At 45.8% G+C, this 17,691-nt stretch overlaps 1 protein-coding gene across 2 annotated transcripts in view; it reads left to right on the forward strand.

Annotated features, from left to right (window-relative positions):
* Positions 1–232: 232 nt before the first annotated feature.
* The window catches only part of FRMD4B (FERM domain containing 4B), a 321,458-nt gene continuing 303,999 nt past the window's right edge, over positions 233–17,691 (forward strand). The window contains exon 1 of one of the 2 annotated variants that reach the window (XM_049097558.1): positions 233–367. The gene's annotated coding sequence lies outside the window, so the exon portion shown is untranslated. Of the gene's footprint in view, positions 368–3,042; positions 3,112–17,691 lie in introns of those variants that run through there. The other variant, XM_049097557.1, reaches the window with a different exon arrangement.

Below are 17,691 nucleotides of genomic sequence, written 5' to 3' on the forward strand. Positions count from 1 at the left end.
CCGGAGAGGCGGCGGCGGCGGGCGGGGGCGGCTGCGGAGAGCCGAGCCGGGCGCCCGGGCTGACAGCGAGGCAGGCGGGCGGCCGGGCGCAGCGCTCAGTGTGGACCGAAGCGGGGACGCGCGGCCCCGGGCCGGGGATGCGGCTGGCGCCGGCCGCCCAGCGAGCCCGGGGGTCGGGCTGCGCGCCTCCCGTGCGGGGCAGGAGCTCGGGCCGGGAGCCGGAGGCAGAGGAGGGCGCGGCGCCCCGCGGAGTTGCTGGCAGGGCTGGCGCAGAGCCGGGCCCCCGCGTCCCGCGCGGTGAGCCGCCGAGACAATAAAGTAGCGGTCGGCAGCCCCCGAGCGCCCGAGGGAGGCGGCGGCGCGGCAGGTAGGCGGGCGCCGGCCGGGGGGAGGGCGGGCAGCGCGCGGCGGGGGCGCGGCAGCTCCGCGTGCGCCCGGGGCGCAGAGCGCACGGCCGGAGACCCCCAGCGGAGGCGCGGGCTCGGGCGCTCGGGGCTGGGCGGGGGGGGGGGGGGGCAGGAAACCCCGCCCACGGCCCCGGGGCCGCAGCTGTCTCCGCGCGCGCCTCGGGGGCACTTGGCGCGGCGCTGGGGGCGCTGGGCTGGTGCGGAGACAGGAAGTTTAGCGGGTTTGAGGCGTTGGCGCTGGTGGGGTTTGCAAACGCGCCGCCGGGGACCATGTGCTCCGGCGGTTGCGCGTCCGTGGGAGGTGGGAGAAACGCTGATGAATCCCAGATACTTTGCAAAGGCGGGGCCGGGACTTGGAGGGGAATCCCCGGGGTCCGCGGCGCGGGCCCGGGCTTCGGTGTGCCTGCCCTTTTTCAACGAGGTGTGTCCGACTCGGACCGCTCCTTGGGCTGGAAAGGCAGCGTGCGTGTGTGGATCGCTGTCCATTTTTCTGGACCGTTTCACCTTTCACCTTCGCGTGTGTGCCTGTGTGAGTGCACGCGCGCGCGCGAGTGTGTGCGCGCGTGTCTGGGTCAGGGGGGAGGGGACAAAGATGCTATTTTGAGAGATGCCATTCGGGGTGGACTGGAAGATAAACTCTTCCTGTGCCCCGAACACCTTGTGCTCTGAACGGTGCTGCAGAGCAGCGGCTGGTGCTGTTGACAAAGGGGGTGGGAGCTGGTCGGGGAAGTCTTCCCGAGCCGGGAAAGCAGCCGCAGGAGGAGGTCTCCTTGCTCTCCTTTGTGTGGCCGCTTCCTTCCAGATGTGAGAGGGTTGGGCTGGGCGCTCCTGGGTGGGATCATAATTATCCCTGAACATTCCTGCGATCTGCTAGGACTTGTAAACATACCCGAGCCAACTCCTCTGAACTTTGCGAACCAACTTGGTGCGCTTGCTGGTACCCAGACGGCGGCGTGTGCAAGGTGGCCCCTTCGGAAGGACGGCGAGGGCTGGCAGCGGCAGGCTCTCGGGGGAGCGGGGTGGGCGTGCACGCCTAGCTAGGGTTTGCCCCAGAAATTCACTAAACCCAGTTGGAGGATGTGTACGGGATTTTCGCGCAATCCCGGACATGCTGCTTCCTGTACTAAAGAGAATGCATCTGTGGAACTTCCAAATCAAATATCTGGAGAAGGAAAACAGCTTCGCCTTACTTAACCTCCTCGGGCTGCACTTTCATCTGCCATACACATGCTGCTGAGCATGGTGGTGGGGAGCGTATGGTGTCTCAGGCGTCCCCGTAGGCGCTTTGGGGGCATCATGAATGGTCCGTGGAGTGGTAAGTGGAGCCCCGAGGGAGAATAAGTGACTTGCCATGAGTCACGTTGGTAATTTGGAGTTGACCTGAGGTCCGATTCCAGATGCCAGTCTGTTAACCGCGACAGTGCCTCTAACGGGGATGTGCTGTAATGGCATCAATGATGATGAGGGAAATAGTAGTAGTGACAAGAAGCACCTCACATGTATTTTTCATTCCATTATATAACATGACGGTGACTGACCCGAAGCAAACAGTATATATTTTGGTCTCTCTCCTTTTCTTTTTTTTCTTAAGATTTTATTTATTTACTCATGAGACACACACACACACACACACACACACACACACAGAATGAGAGAGAGAGAGAGGCAGAGACATAGAGAGGGAGAAGCAGGCACCATGTAGGAAGCCAGACGTGGGACTCAATCCCAGGACTCCAGGATCACGCCCTGAGCCAAAGGCAGACACTTAACCCCTGAGCTACTCAGGCGTCCCTATTTTGGTCTCCGAATTAAATGTCACAATGTGGGACTCGATCCCAGGACTCCAGGATCACTCCCTGGGCCAAAGGCAGATGCTTAACCACTGAGTTACTCAGGCATCCCTATTTTGGTCTCCGAATTAAATGTCACAAACTAGGTGATGGTTATATTGATAAGCCTATGATTCTTTTTTTTTTAATATCCAGGAATTTTGTAATAAATAGTAAAGCACGAACACATACCTTTGAACACTGCTTACATTTCCTAAAAGACTTGATTCCAGGTCCCCAGGATCAGGCCCTAGGATGAAGGCGGTGCTAAACCACTGAGCCACCCGGGCTGCCTACATTTCCTAAAAGAGAGCCAGAAGAATTCAGGCAATTCCAAGGACTTCTTACACAGGAGAGGTTACTCGCTTCTTCATGACATCCGCAAATATTAATCAAACATTTTGTTTGTTTTGATTCGGTAATGCGGGTGGAATGTATTTGAAAAATATGATGATGGAAGATGAAGAAATCTACCTAAAATACCATTATAGTGAGGTTTGATATTCATTATCCCTGGGAAAATTCTCAGAAGTCCCTTCTCTGGGGGGTGAGAGCAATTGTCTTAAACTTCACTCTGCTTTGAAATGAACAGATTATCATCTTGGTGGCACGACCGTTCATGGCTTCTCAAACAGGTCAGGCAGCTGCATTTGACCCTAATAATCGAGAATAACTTGGGGAGGAGTTAAAGCTACAGCCATTCAAGAGTGTAAAAGCAGCTAAGTTTTCTCAGGGTTGTTTACAGACACTGGCCTCTGTTTCTAGCAAGCATGAGAATCTGACTTCTCCATTTGATTCCACAGATTTAATCACGACTCTGCAGTGCTTCTGAGCAGACAAAAAGGACGTTTTGGCTAACTGACAATACAAATAAGGTATACATGGAAAGCGGTTAAAAATACCCTGTCTTATCCAGCCTGCAGTAATTGCCTAAAATTTCAGGAACTCTTCATGGTTATTTTACACACAATACACACATAAGTGAAGGCTTGAGGTTTATACTGTAAGTGACCTCTCTCTCTTTCTCCCCCTCCCTCCCTTCCTTTCTCTCTTCCTATCTCCCTACTTCCCTCTGCATATGCCCCAGAGATCTGATCTTATCATGGAGACACTATTTTTACATACTCAGTAACTGCTGAGGTTCACTGAAATTACTGTCTTCAGCCTATAGATAAATAAATCATGTAACTCAGCTCAGCAGCAGGACTTAAGTGTTTTTCCTTAATGTAGTTCTCACCTATCTCTTTTTAGACATGGTTTTTAATGTGTTTTTAGAAAATGTTTGGTGTTTTTGTTTTTTGTTTGTAATTCATTTACTTCTAGGTCATTAAGATGTTTTTTTTTCCTTTTCTGGTAAACATGTCCTGGGTAGATTAAAGAGAAATGGTAACAATTTTCTGTTGCTAAACCCTTGAGTTTATTATTGCTAAACCCAAACGTCCTATTTTCTTCAATAATCTGATTGAAATTATCATGATGTTTCTTATCTCACTTTTTCTGGTGAAATCAATTTTTAGCCTAATCTCACAAGGCAGTGTTTTTTTTTTTTAAAGCTAAGGTCATGAAATCAATTTAGTGGGCTGCAACCAGTATTTTTTTTTAAAGTATAACAGGACAGAAAATTATCAGCCTTATCCTATGTTTGTGAGTTCTGTTGCTTTATGAAACTTTGAGTCCGTTCTCTCACTCGGGCTGCATGCACATTCTGGGTTGCAGTATAAAATGTAATTCTTACTGTGAGTTGCTCTGTAAAAAATTGGAAAGCTACTGCCACAGGGCATATTTTCCTAGTAAGTGACAAACACCCAATTTAAATGAAACTAGGAGATAGGCATATGTATTATATATATATATATATATATATATATTAATACATACAACTTCAAGTTATTGCAAGATACATACCTAGAACTGGCCTCAAGAGCATCTTGCTCAGGGCTGAACAATGACTTCAGAATCTGACTTCTTTCTTTTCATCTTCACCTCTTTCTCTTCTTTCCTCTGTGTATGAGGCACCTTGTTGGCTGATTAGCTGACTGTAGCAGTTGCTGCTTTACACAATTTCAGGTTCAAATCCAACAAAAATAAATAAATCTCTTTTGCCCAGTTGTTGAACAAAAAGCCTCCAAACCAGTTCCAGTTGGCCTAGTAGGCATGGTTTGTAGGAAAGCCCTGGTGCCAAATGACTTCTGTGGAGGTTAAGGGCTTTGCCTTGTGATAGACTCTCAACTAGACCACACGAACTGTGAGCTGGACCTCCAGATGAATACATTTGCTGGAAAAAGGGGAAACGGAAGCTGAGGAAGTCAAACATTTGCTGAAATGTACGAGTGTCTTAAGTCATTGAAAGCCGATTTCTGTTCTCTTTGATGCTCCAAAGAATGGAAGATGAGCTGAATTATATTCAGGCAAATAGGTCATCAATACGATTTCTCGTGTGCGTAAGGAAGCCTTAGTGGTCACTTTTAACATGGTCAGTGTCAGGACTTACGAGATCACTATGCAGAACAGGTCAAGTTGTTAGTGGTTGCTCTACTTTCCAATGACACCGAGGGAAAAAAGGCAGATATATGGATTAAAAATCCACTACAGACCCTAAACCTCTTACAAGGGGTGATCTGGATCCTTTTTGCACTTATGTGTGAATCTTGGAAGGCATTTAATTTAATCACTTTGTTGCGCTAATGTGGTGAAAGTAGTTATTTAAGTGGTGTCTTTCATCAAATTATATGAAGAATACACCCCCATAAGGGCCAAGGCCAAAGAGTTTTCTGCTCCACAGCATTTCAGCTTTGAGATATTTATCTGGGTCTATGTTACTTTGCCCTTGGGGATGTGCTGCATTTAATTATCCTTTGCCACTTCACATACAATTATCCAGTGGGTAAGGGGGCCCTAATTGTGTGCGGCTGTGAGAATAATGTTGCTTCACAGCAGAAGTTCCCTAGAAGTAGTGTGATCATGCTGGCTTGCCTGGGTCAACCCTGGTTAATGTCTGTGACTTCGGTTTGGATGATAAATTATATGGTCACCCCACCTAGGTTATTTTAGGGGGCCATGATTAGAGGCCTTTTTAATGGATTAAAGTTTAAAGAATTCCTTTCATGAGGCAAGATTAAATGATAATATTTAAGGATGCATGCTTGTGTGGTTAGAGTGAAAAAGAAAGCAAGAAAGTGGTTACCAAAAGGGTCATGATGGTGCAGTGGTTCTTAACCAGGAATAATTTTGCCCTCCGGGGGACACTTGTTCATGTCTAGAGAAATTGTTGCCATTTCTTCTTGCCTTTTGGGAAAGGTGCTATTGGCATGTAACTTGTGGAGGCCAGAGAGGCTGCTAAACATCCCACATGTGCAGGACAACCCCCACAGCAAAGAATCACCCAGCCCCAAATGTATGTAGTATTGGGGGAAAAACCCCAGTACAATAGTTATATTTGAGGAGGGGGGAGAGAAAGTATCTAGGAGCTTCTGGGGGCAACAGAGTGATGGATATGTGGCTGTTTACTTGGAGCTGATTATTGAGCTGCATATTTATATTTTGTTCATTTTGTTTTTTGAGAGGAGAAGAAGGGCATAGGTGGAGGGAGAGTCTTAAGTAGATTCCACCCTCAGCATGGAACCCTATGTGGGGCTCAATGTCATGACCCTGGGATCACGACCTGAGCTGAACCTAGAAGTGGGATGCTTAACCAACTGAGCCACTCAGGTGCCCCTGTTCATTTTCTTAATGTAGGTTATATTTAAGAATAAAAAAAGCATTCAAGAAAAAAGTAAAGAGGTCCTCACCATAACTGAAGGATATGATGGACCTCCCAATGCCTCATAAAATCTTGTTCAGACGTGAAGGCTCACTAAATAATAGTAGAGCTAGTGGTAGCTAGACCGGCTCATGTTCAGCAAGTGTTCACCTGTGCCAGGAATTACTTTGCCAAGATCCCATAATATTTTTTGAACTGGCAAAGTCTATGGGTTGACCAGTATTTTACAGAAAGGCAGGATGAGTTGAGGTTATGAACACTGGCTCTCAAGTCAGATGACTTGCCCGCAAGTTCAGTTACACTACTTATGAAATGTATGACTTTGAGCAAGCAGCTCACACTTTGTGCCTCGGTTTCCTCATCTGTGAAATGGGTGAATAAGAGTTCATACCTCCCTGGGTTATTGTGAGGATAAAATGAGAGTGTAAAGTGATCATGTAGTGCCTACCTCACATTAAATACCCCATAAATATTAGCTATTATTATTTTGGAGGCCAAGAAAAAAATATTAATAGCTCTATTTTTTGTTGAACACTGACTGTATGGTGGAACTCAGTCTCAGCGTTTTTCAGCTATCCTGAAAATATCCTTGCAAAAATCCTCTTGTGTGGGTGTTATGTCCATTTATTGCTCCCATTTTATGAATGAGGAAAACAGACTTAATGAAATTAGCAAGCAAGGGAGACTTAATTTCAACCCCAAATCATTCTGACTCTGGAGCTTCTGCTGTCATATTGTTAGATATGAGGAGAACCTGGTGATTGCAAAAATGAGCCCCCAAGAGGGCTGTGATTTGGCAAGTTTTGAAGGGGTGGTGCAGGTCCAGTATCTAGATTTTCTGCCTCCTACCGTCCCCTACAACCACCTATGTTTGCAGGCAAATGCATCAGCCTCATAAGGCAGCCATGGTAGGTGGGAACAGGCCCAGACCAGGAACACAGGAGCAGGAATTGGGAAGATGTCTTCTGATTCAGCTGCAAAAAGCCTAGAGCTGTGTTTGCTAAAGTGGGCTAGGTGTACACTTGGTGGTGTATGAGTTAATTTTATTTTTGTTTAAGATTTATTTATTTATTTATTTATTTGAGAGGGAGACAGTGCAAGCAGGGTGAGTGGGGAGAGACAGAGGGAGAGGTAGAGGGAGGCAGAAGCAGACTCCCCACTGTTCAGGGAGCCCAAAGCAAGGCCCCATCCCAGGACCTCAATCATGGCCTGAGTCAAAATCAAGAGCCAGATGCTCAACTGACTGAGCCACCCCAACATCCCAATATAAGTTAATTTTAGATGATAGGTGGAGAACCATTTTACTTTGATGGCTATTTACTTATTTTAATGTACACCAACAGATTTTTTTTCACTTGGACCTTCAAATCTTATTAAAGGATATATTTCTTTCTGCCTTGCTGAATAAACTATTGACAGACTGGATATCACTGCTTAGGGTAAGCTAAGCAAGACATAATGTCAATGTAAAATCATTTAAAATATATATATTAGTAACAGAGAGTGTGGATGGTACTGAAAAATGACTAGGTCTTTGAAAGGAAGCTGTGAATGAGTGAAGTCTGGGAAATAGGCTCGAGCAGTGTTTCTCCAGCACCTGCACTTGAATCACCTGGGATTCTGATTCAGAGGATCTGAGATGGAGCCTGAGATTCTGATGAGCTCCCAGGTGAAGCTGCTGATGCTCATCTGTGGACCACGCTGTGCCTAGCAAGGGATCAGAGAACCTAGAAAATGTGTGGACATGTGCTGGATGCTGGGGAGGAGTCAAAGAAATGTAAGGTGACCTCTTGTCCCCCAGGAGCTTAATCTAGTTGGGGAGAGGAGATGTGAATGAATGTGGGAGGTTTGCAGAGAAAGCACAGCACCTCTACCTGCATAGAGATACAGGTACAGGTCTGCCCAGAGCTGCTGCAGCGGGATGGCATTAGGGGATGGGTGGGGTGAGGCGTCCCTTTGGCCTGAAAGATGTGTGGCAACCAAGACAGGCTTGCAGAGCTGGAGGATGGCTACAAGTAAGAGGGAACCCTCTAGGAAATGCCTGTACCCACAAAGTGGATTTTTCAACCATAATCTGATCACTGCAGAGAATTAGCCCAGAACATTCAGTTAGAATAACCTGCCTCTTCAAAGAACAGGCTGCTGCCTAGAAATAATAGTTGCTGTTTATTGAGTCCCTGTAAGTGCCAGGCATTTGCCAAGTGCGTTCCAAACAGTATGTGATGCCTGTCTCCACAGTGACCCACAGTAGCCCACACCTTCACACCTTACAAAGGTAGAAAGCAGCAGCCCGGGTGGCTCAGTGGTATAGCACTGCCTTCAGCCCAGGGCATGATCCTGGAGACCCAGGATCGGGCCCCACATGGAGCACCCTGCATGGAGCTTGCTTCTCCCCGATTCTCCCCCTGCTTCTCTCTCTCTGTTTCTAATGAATAAATAAAATCTTAAAAAAAAAACAAAACAAAGGTAGAAAGCAAGGCTTGGAGGGGCTATGTGACTTGTTCAACATGCACACAGCTGGTAGGTGACAGATCTGGAATCTGAACTCAGAAGGGAGTCTGGGCTCTTTGACCCCACCCTGCAAGAGACTCTGCTCTTCGTTATCCCTGACAGTCTCAGCCTGAGAGGTCTAGCTTCCTCTCCAGAGAGCATACCCTTCCAGGAACCTCGGATGGTTCATCTTATTCTCAAATGAGAATATTGCCCTCTGAAACAGATCCTGAGCAAACATCCAAAGTTGTCAAGTAGCTTATCTTTTATCACGATTTATAAAAGACTGTATTCCTTTCTGCCCTGCTGGATAAGTTAGGAACAGACAGGAGTTTGGGGCATTGTGTCCTTGCATAAGAAATAAGTTCAAGACAGCATCCCCCAACCCAAATAAGCGCTGAATGTTTTGTTGCCAGGAGGAGCCACTTTCCTTTGGAAATCACCAAGTAGCCTAGGCAGACAGTTATTGGAAATAATTATGCCTCCGTCACAGCATGGGGCCACTCACAGCCCCGCCTGATTCAAAAGGTCTTTCTGGAATACCAGCATCCATCTTCCAGCTGGTGCTTATAACAGCCGACAGCATCGGTAGGGAACCCGCAACGGATACGGCCTGAGGATTGTTTCCAGGCCTCCCTTGTTGCACCTGACTGAGCCCATCCCATCAATTCAGTCATTGCAAAAGAGCAAGGGGACCATATGTGACCTGAATGGGAGGCGCAAGGCTCACAGAGCCAGCCCTGGCCCTGGTTCAGCCAACTATAATAGTCTGGTAAGTCTCTGCCAGACGAAGGAGGAGCTGTGAAGGAAAAGAGGTGGGAGAATCAGGAAGGCTGAGTTCTAATCCCATCTCAGCGGCCTAACTGGCCTGAGCTGTGTTAATTAGCTCTCTGGGTTTGTCAAATGGGTGGTGACACTTGAGGTTCCCTCCATCTCTAATCCCTTATGCTATGAACAATCAGATGTGTGTGCACTGTACCTTACCTGCACCTGTTACACTATTCCCCTTTTATTTTTTTAAGTCCCAGATAAATAAATGTGCTTAAAATAAATGCATGTATAAAAGCTTCCTTATCAGCAGTATGTTGGTGGAATGACTCTGTGAAAGTATTTGCTGGGTTATGCCAAAATAATATTTGGCATAACCTGTCATCAAATAACCTTTCATTATTGAGGCAAAGCTCAAAACATTAGGGTAGCATAGCTTCTTTGATAAATTGGGAAAGATAAGGGTATTTGAGGCCATCACAAATAAACTAATTGCATCCATTTAAATGGGCAAGTTGAAATTGCAGGATCCTGATTAAGTAATGAAAACCATGTGCTCCTAGACTGGGAACATAGAGCCTTAGCCCAGTGGGGCCATAACACATAAATTGAGGACATAGCATGGTAATTTGCTCCAACTGTGTTAAATTAATCCAATGTATTTTGAAGAGGAAAAAAATGTACTGTGTTATATACCTTCATGTTCTCAACGTAGCTGCATTTTCACTGCCTAAAAAAATGGGAGTGTCCAGTTTTTTAGAGGTCAGAAGTTTGATTCAAACTAATTAAGAGTAAGAAATCCTTTTTGCAATGATTCAGCTGCTTTAAGCAGTTCCAATCATGAGTGGTTCTTGTACTTTCTAGCAGTAAACTTAATTATACGTGGAAAAAGCATATCAGAAAACTATCATTGGTCTTTTTTAGATCTCAGAGAAAAGTAGTAAAAATGGTAAAGTTAAAGGATATTTAAAAGTTGACAGATTGTCAGCAAGTGTTCATACTCTTCCGTAAATACTTTCACTATAAAAATAAGAGGGGACAATGCAACTTTGTCTTCTTTCAGAGCACACAATGCAAACTTTCTCTTCCCACTTCTTATACAGTTTCATTTATCTGGCCTTGTCAAGGAAAAAATAATCTGTTTCACTAAAGTGATTTTTCCAGGTGATTAAAGCCTACCCCTGCCTACCCACATTATTTTTTTGCTTGAACTATTTTTGATGAAAACATAGCACATACTTCTTTACTTTTTTACATGGAGTATATAAAGGCAGTTAGATCATTCCTGGATTTGGGCTTCTCATGACAAATACTGCTTTTTTGTTCCTTGCCATCTCATCCTGTTACTCTTTGACAGCTGAATTGTGGGGCTGAGTGTCTCTGTATAAATAATCACCGATTTCGATTTTACAGTTACTGGCATTCCTAATCATAGGACTCCTCTAACTTGTTAGCAGATTTCACCTGGGGTGCTGAGGACTTCATGTATATTATAACCTTGGCTAATCTGCCTAACTGCCGCCCCCCCCCAAGAAATGAGATTACTCATCCCATTTTATGGTTGAGAAAATTGAAGTTTAAGAAATTAGGAGTAAGCGGTAGAGCTGGGATTTGACCCCCGTCTCTCAGTGCAGCATGCTTATTGATAGCATACCATGAGAGTTGCCTTCTGTTTCTCCTCTCTGCCTCTATTTGGGAATTTCTGTCTGTCCCCTTGCTTTAAAGACTGTCTCCCAGGTCAGGACGCAAGATTAGGTGTCTGCCTCTTTTACGGGTCATCTTTTGGCATCTCTTTCCTTAATTGAGGTTCTGGGGTACTTTCACTGATTCCTAGGTTCCCAGACATGTTCTGCACAGTGGCAATTTCTGGAATATTAGCTGTGAATTCATCACTGCATATGCTAAAGGCTTTGGGGGGATTATAGGATTTTCTGCATTATGATTAAGCAACATAATCAAGAAATCTGCAATTGAGAATGCTTGGCAAGTCCAGAATGCAGGGGTCAGCAAACTTTCTGTGAAGGGCCAGGGACTAAATATATCAGGCTTTGTGAGCCATATGGTCTGTGTTCACCTACTTAACTCTGTTTGTGTAGGGCAAGAATAGTCACAGAATAATGGATGAAGTTCTAATAAAATGCTGTTTTTTTGTTTTTAAAATTTTTATTTATTTGAGAGTGTGCACACGCGCACATGAGGAGGAGAGGAGGAGCAGAGGGAATCTCAAGCACACTCCCCACTGAGCCCTGAGCCCAACGGGGGGAGGGAGGGCTCCATCTCATGACCCTGAGAACATGATCTGGGCCGAAACCAAGAATCAGACACTTAAACCAACCAAGACACCCAGGTGCCCCTGATAATAAAACTTTATTTAGAAAAACAAGCAGTGGGTAGGAGTTGGCTTATGGGCCTATAGTTTGCTAACTCCTGATGTAATGGGGGAAAGGACCAATTAGGATATCTAAAAAGCCTAACTAGGTACTTAGTTCAGAGGCAGTGAGTGGCCCGTGGACTCCGGAGCCAACTGCCTGGATTTGTCCCCTAGCTCTGCCACTAACTACTCTAATGTAGGCACGTATCTTAATATCTCTGTGCCTGGTTTTCTGTCTTTAAGATGAGGAAACTAACAGTCCTTACATCCGAGGGTTGCTTTGAGAATTAAGGGAATTCTACATAAAGTACCCAGGAGGGGACCCAGGACTTTAAAAGTTCTGTGTAAAGTCTTGTGAAATTAAGAATCATAAGGAATCCAATTTCTAGGGATCCGAAGTATTGTAACGAGTTGTTGGGCAGAGCAAGACTTCCTGCGTTCTGAGTGGAGGGGAGGGTGGCCGTCAGGCTGCCGCCTGGTGCGGATGGGTGTGTAGAGGGAGGAGGGAGGTTTGCTAGCGCGGGCAGTACAGTGGGTCAGGGTCGGGACCCTGGCCTGGGGGTTACGGGGAACAGTCTTTAAGTCACTTCTCTCTAGGGCCCTGCTTTCCCCATCTATGAAATAAGGGGTTTCACCTAGGCTGGTGGATGTGACCTGCTTGCCCACAGGTTGACTTCCGCCTCCAGAGAGCTCGGTTAGCACCGAGAGCGTTTTTAAAATCTTTTTTGAATTCATCATCAGCAGTTACGGATCGGGAGGTTCTGCAAGAATTCTGGATTCCAGGTTTCTTTGAAACGTTCAGAAGCTCTGACAGCACTGGCTGCGTCCCCTCGTGGCAGCGGTTGGCCCGCGCTCAGTCATGGCGGCCACGGCTTCTATCTTGGCCGTAGCAGCTGCTGCTGGTGCCCAGCCCGTCGCTGCCCTTCAACGCCGGAGCAGGCCGCTTGACTTCCCGCTGCCAGCAGCCGCCGTCGTCTGTCGGAGGACTCTCTGACTGTCGAAGTGCTGGGGGTGAGTGCCAGGGAGTTGATGAAGGATTCAGGGTGCAGACACCCGAACTCCCTTGCCCATCTGGTGAGATGACCAAGGTGTTATTCTACACCAATTTTTACAGTCTGCCATGGGGTTAATCTCCAGTCACCTAGTGACAGTTGACTTAATAGGACACTCCTTTTTTGGTGGCCTGTCCTTCCTTTCCTCATTTCCCCCCACTCTCCTCCTGGTATTCCCTGGGATGACCTCTCAGATAAATACCTTAAAGTTGAATCCTTGTCCAAGTTTCTGGAGGAAATCACACTAAGAAAACGATAGTCCCGACCCCTGAGGCCAAATAGGAATTGCTTTTGTTTTTCATCAATTGCTTTTGTTTTCATGCTTGGGCAGTTTTGCTTGGGTGGAGAAATAGTTGTCCATCCTATGTCTGTCGGAGGGAGGAAGGCTGAAGACTGAACGGGCTGTAGGTTTCTAGAAGAATGTGAGTATATTTCCTTGTGTAAGTAGGAATAGATGGGAAGCTTTTGTGCAGATGATGTTGGTCACTCACTGAAATCTTGCAGTATAGGTGTCTGAATTTCTCATTCTTTCAATACAAAAGCCTTATGGATTCTGTTTTTTAAATATATTTTATTTAAATTCAATTTGCCAACATATACTATAACACCCAGTGCTCATCTTGTCATGTGGCTCCTTAATGCCTGTCACCCAGTTACCCCATCCCCTACCTGCCTCCCCTTCTGCAACCCTTTGTTTGTTTCCCAGAGTTAGGAGTCTTTCATGATTTAGTCTTCCTCTCTAATTTTTACCCACCCAGTTTCCCTCCTTTCCCTTATGGTCCCTTTCACTATTTCTTATATTACACATGTGAGTGAAGCCTTATGGTAATTGTCTTTCTCCAATTGACTTGTTTCACTCAGCATAATACCTTCCAGTTCCATTCATGCTGAGATAAATCTTTATGGAATCTTTTCTTTTTTAATAAAGATTTATTTATTTATTTATTTATTTATTTATTTATTTATTTATTTATGATAGACATAGAGAGAGAGAGAGGTAGAGACACAGGAGGAGGGAGAAGCAGGCTCCATGCCGGGAGCCCAACGTGGGACTCGATCCCGGGACTCCAGGATCACGCCCTGGGCTAAAGGCAGGTGCTAAACCGCTGAGCCACCCAGGGATCCCCTCCTTATGGAATCTTAAAGTGGGGGCTATTTTGGGGGTATTCTGTAAGAAGCAGAACCCTAAAATGTGATTGGCAGATGGCTTTAAACTGCCTGAAGAGGGGTACCTGGGTGGCTCAGTGGTTGAGCATCTGCCTTTGGCTCAGGTCGTGATCCCTGGGTCCTGGGATCGAGACCCACATCAGGCTCCCCACCAGGAACCTGCTTCTCCCTCTGCCAATGTCTCTGTCTCTCTCTGTGTCTCTCATGAATAAATAAACAAAATCTTTAAAAATAAAAAATAAACTGCCTGAAGAGATTTGCATTTTAAAAAAGGAGATTTGAGAATCAAGCTTGTTTTTTGTTCTTTCTTTTGAAAAAAAGATTTTATTTATTCATTTGAAAGATAGTACAGGGAGAAGGGCAGAGGGAAAGGGAGAAACAGGCTCCCTGCTCAGCAGAGCTTGATCCCAGAACCCTGGGATCAGGACCTGAGCCAAAGGCAAGTGCTTAACCGACCAATCCACCCAGGCGCCCGAAGAATCAAGCTTGTTTTCTAATAGGGTAACCAATCATTCTGATTAGCTCAGAGCTGAGAATTTTCCTGGGACATAAGAAAAGTGGAAAAATCCCAGGCAGACCAGAATAAGCTGGTCACCTACTCTAGAAGCAGATCACACCTAGGACCCATCAGAGTCCAACCCCTGAAAGGTTATGTCCTTCCTATGTATGTATGTGTATGTCTGTATGATTATCTATTTTTTAATAAAATTATATTTTTAAATGACTCCAAACTTCAAAGTATGTTGAAATAAAATAACTGTTTTCTGTCTTTCTAGTCATAAAAATCTAAAGTAAGTTTAGCAGCACAATTTCAGGTTTTTTTGTTATTGTTGTTTGTTTGTTTGTCTTTTCATCTGTGTCTCTGCTTTGCTGCTATTTGGACTTGGCTGTCTGTGGGGTAACACAATACTGTGAGGAAAAGGAGTGGATTCAGAGATGTTCAGTACCTCTTCCCTTTCACAGCCTCTACTGTCACTCAAGCAGGGGCTCTGCAGGGTCTCACCCCTCACTTGAAACTCTGAGCAACTCTCCTCAAAGGTAAATGGGGAGACTGGTGTGTTTGAGGGTAAAACGCTTACCTGTACATTTGCTCTGCCCTAAGTGATCTGTCATCTTTCTTTGACTGCCTATTTATCTATTTTTAGTGACATCGTGTTTTAATCAGAAATGAACTTGTGAAAATCCTTATGCCTAAATTAGGAGAGTGTCACAGCTGGATGAGGGAGAGAGAGAGCCATGCCCCCAGACAGGAGACATAAATAGCAAAGGGCGTGAATGGCACCAGGATGTGGGAATCTCGGAGAATCAGAAACCAGATGTGTTGTCTGCATAGCACAATGGGGAAGGAAGACCTGGGAATTTGAAGGTTAGCATGATTTGGGGTATCAAATCAGGTAATTAAGACCCTGGAATAAATATGTCAAACTCAATGGAAAAGTTATAAGTAGGTTTGGAACCAGAAATGCATTTGTATTTGAACCCAAGATCCATCATTTAACTCCATTTATAACTTGGCACAAGTCAGGAAACCTTCCTGAGCCTCAGCATCCTCATTCATCAAACAGACGTGAGAAGGAACAGAAGCCAACTCGTGAGTGTCTGCTGTATCCTCTCATCAGTGCTAGGAACCTTGGAGGAATAGTTTCATTTAAAATTTTACAGTATTTCAAGGATGATATAATTGCCACATTTTACAGATGAGGAAATCAAGGCACCAGCAAGTCAAATAATTTTCCCAGCATCGCTCAGCTAGTAAGTGATGAAACCAGACTTCAAGTCCAGACTCCAGAGCCTGTGCCAGCCTGCCATAGCTTACTTCTCACAGTGCGGATCTTTCTTGGGTCCATCCAGAAGCATATCCTGAGATAGATTGCAAGTAGTTTATTTGGGAAGTATAAGAAACAGCAGCGGTGAAGTCAGGAAATGAGATAAGGAAAGGAAGACAGACAAGAAGTGTGTTATCAATCCAGCTCCATCCCAGCGGGGAAACTTGGAAACCAGCAGTGAGTACATGCAGCATAATGCAGCATAATGCAGCACAGTGCAGTGATCTCGTCCAAGGGGTGAGGGAGCTGGGGTGTTTATATACCAGTTCCCAAGAGTCACCAATTGAAGGCTGTTTCTGAGAGGTGGAGTGATAATTCCTAGGTGCTCCTCTTGTATCCTGTGCTTGGCAAAGTGGGACTACCAGCCCAAGAAAACCCTTGGCAGAGAAATGCAGGTGTGGTGGTTTGGAGCAGGACAGTGTGTCCAGAAGCAGTGAATAGAAGGGAGTGAGGAAGGAACGCTGACAGCACCTGCTACGGTGGATGTTAGAACCAGAGACCATAGGTACAGAAGCAGGACTAGGGCCACCATTTGTGGAGGATATACTATGATTGTGGAAATAAAGTGAGATGACTTTTGAGTATGTCTTGTGAATCCTTAGTTGACACAGAATTGCCCCCAGGCACCTATATAAAGGTCTAAGGGAGGTCAGCCTGCATGTATTGATCATGAACTTGGGATAAATGCCAGGCCTGACCAGCTCTCCACAATGGATTGGTGATTCCATCCATCTGAGGTCCATCAAGATTATCTGCTACCCCTGGCCTGGGTCTGGGTCCAGAGGGAGGAGCCAGAGTAGTTGCTTCCCCACAGAGCCAGACACCTCTTCCTCCATTTGAAAACCCAAAGTTTACCCACCCTGTGTACTCTGAGGAAGGGAGTTTGACAAAGGAGTATAAGCCAAAAGCAGGAAAGGATAATTGTAGCTTAGGTAACATGACTGGCAAGAACTTGTTTTTCTTATGATGACAACGGCTTGTTTTCCTGCCACCGATTAAGGCTCTTTTTTTTTTTTTTCTATCAGAGTGTAATAACTGAGCACTACAGCAGTTATAGTTTTGGTTGTCTCACTTTCATCCTCCCCCCTGCCCATTAGGGGAGTCCCCCATTTTGTGTGGTCTTGATGGGGTAGTGTCCATCTCTCCCTCTGAACCAGAAGACCAGATCGTCCCTCTTTTCATCCAAGAAGATGGCAGAGATTTTGTCCCTCATATCCTGTTCCCTTCCCCTGTTGGTAATAACCCACACTCTGCGTTTTCTCTGGGCATGTGGCTACTGTGGTAGGGACTACATTTCCCAGCCTCCCTTGTATCTGGTGTGGCTATGTGACCAAGTTCTGCATCATCCACCTCCAGGAATGGATAGGAAGTGGGGTGTGTAGGTTCTAGTTGTTCCCATTGAAAGAAGACACTTGCTTGTTCTTCCCTCCTTGCCTTGAACTCTGGAACAAGGAAGTGGTGAGTGGTGATGAACAGTCTCCATGTCTTCAACAGTGGAGGTGAGGGCAATAATCCAGTCTCTGTTTTGCAACTTTGGTGCTTCCCTAGGTGAAATCTGAAACTGATCCTCTTAAATGGAGGGCAAGAGGAAGTTGAAGAAAGAGGTAGACCACTGCACCGTTGGAAGGCCGAGTCCTTGAAATGGCTGCTACTGAGGGAATGCTGGGCAGAACATATAATCCAAGGACAGTGGTCAGGGGGTGGAGGGTCATTAAGGAGCCACTGATTGCCTGAGTGCAACTTATCATCAACCAGCCATCACATCCTCCCTATGACTTCCAACACCAGGAGATGACAGAGCATGAAGGTGAAAGAGGTCTGGATTTTTCTATCTCTGTGTGGAACAGAGCTGTACTACCAGCCCCTGCCCCCTTCCAGACCCCCCTCTACTTGAACTTGGACGGGAAACAGAACTTACCTAAACGATTCTTACTTGGTCTTTGTTAAAACCAAGAACCTATATTTTAACTGATATTAAGGCTTAATACATGACATAGCCTCAGCCAATGGTGGTTACTAAA

The sequence above is a fragment of the Canis lupus genome, chromosome 20, assembly GCF_003254725.2.
Source record: "Canis lupus dingo isolate Sandy chromosome 20, ASM325472v2, whole genome shotgun sequence".
In the NCBI taxonomy this organism is placed as follows: Eukaryota; Metazoa; Chordata; class Mammalia; order Carnivora; family Canidae; genus Canis; species Canis lupus.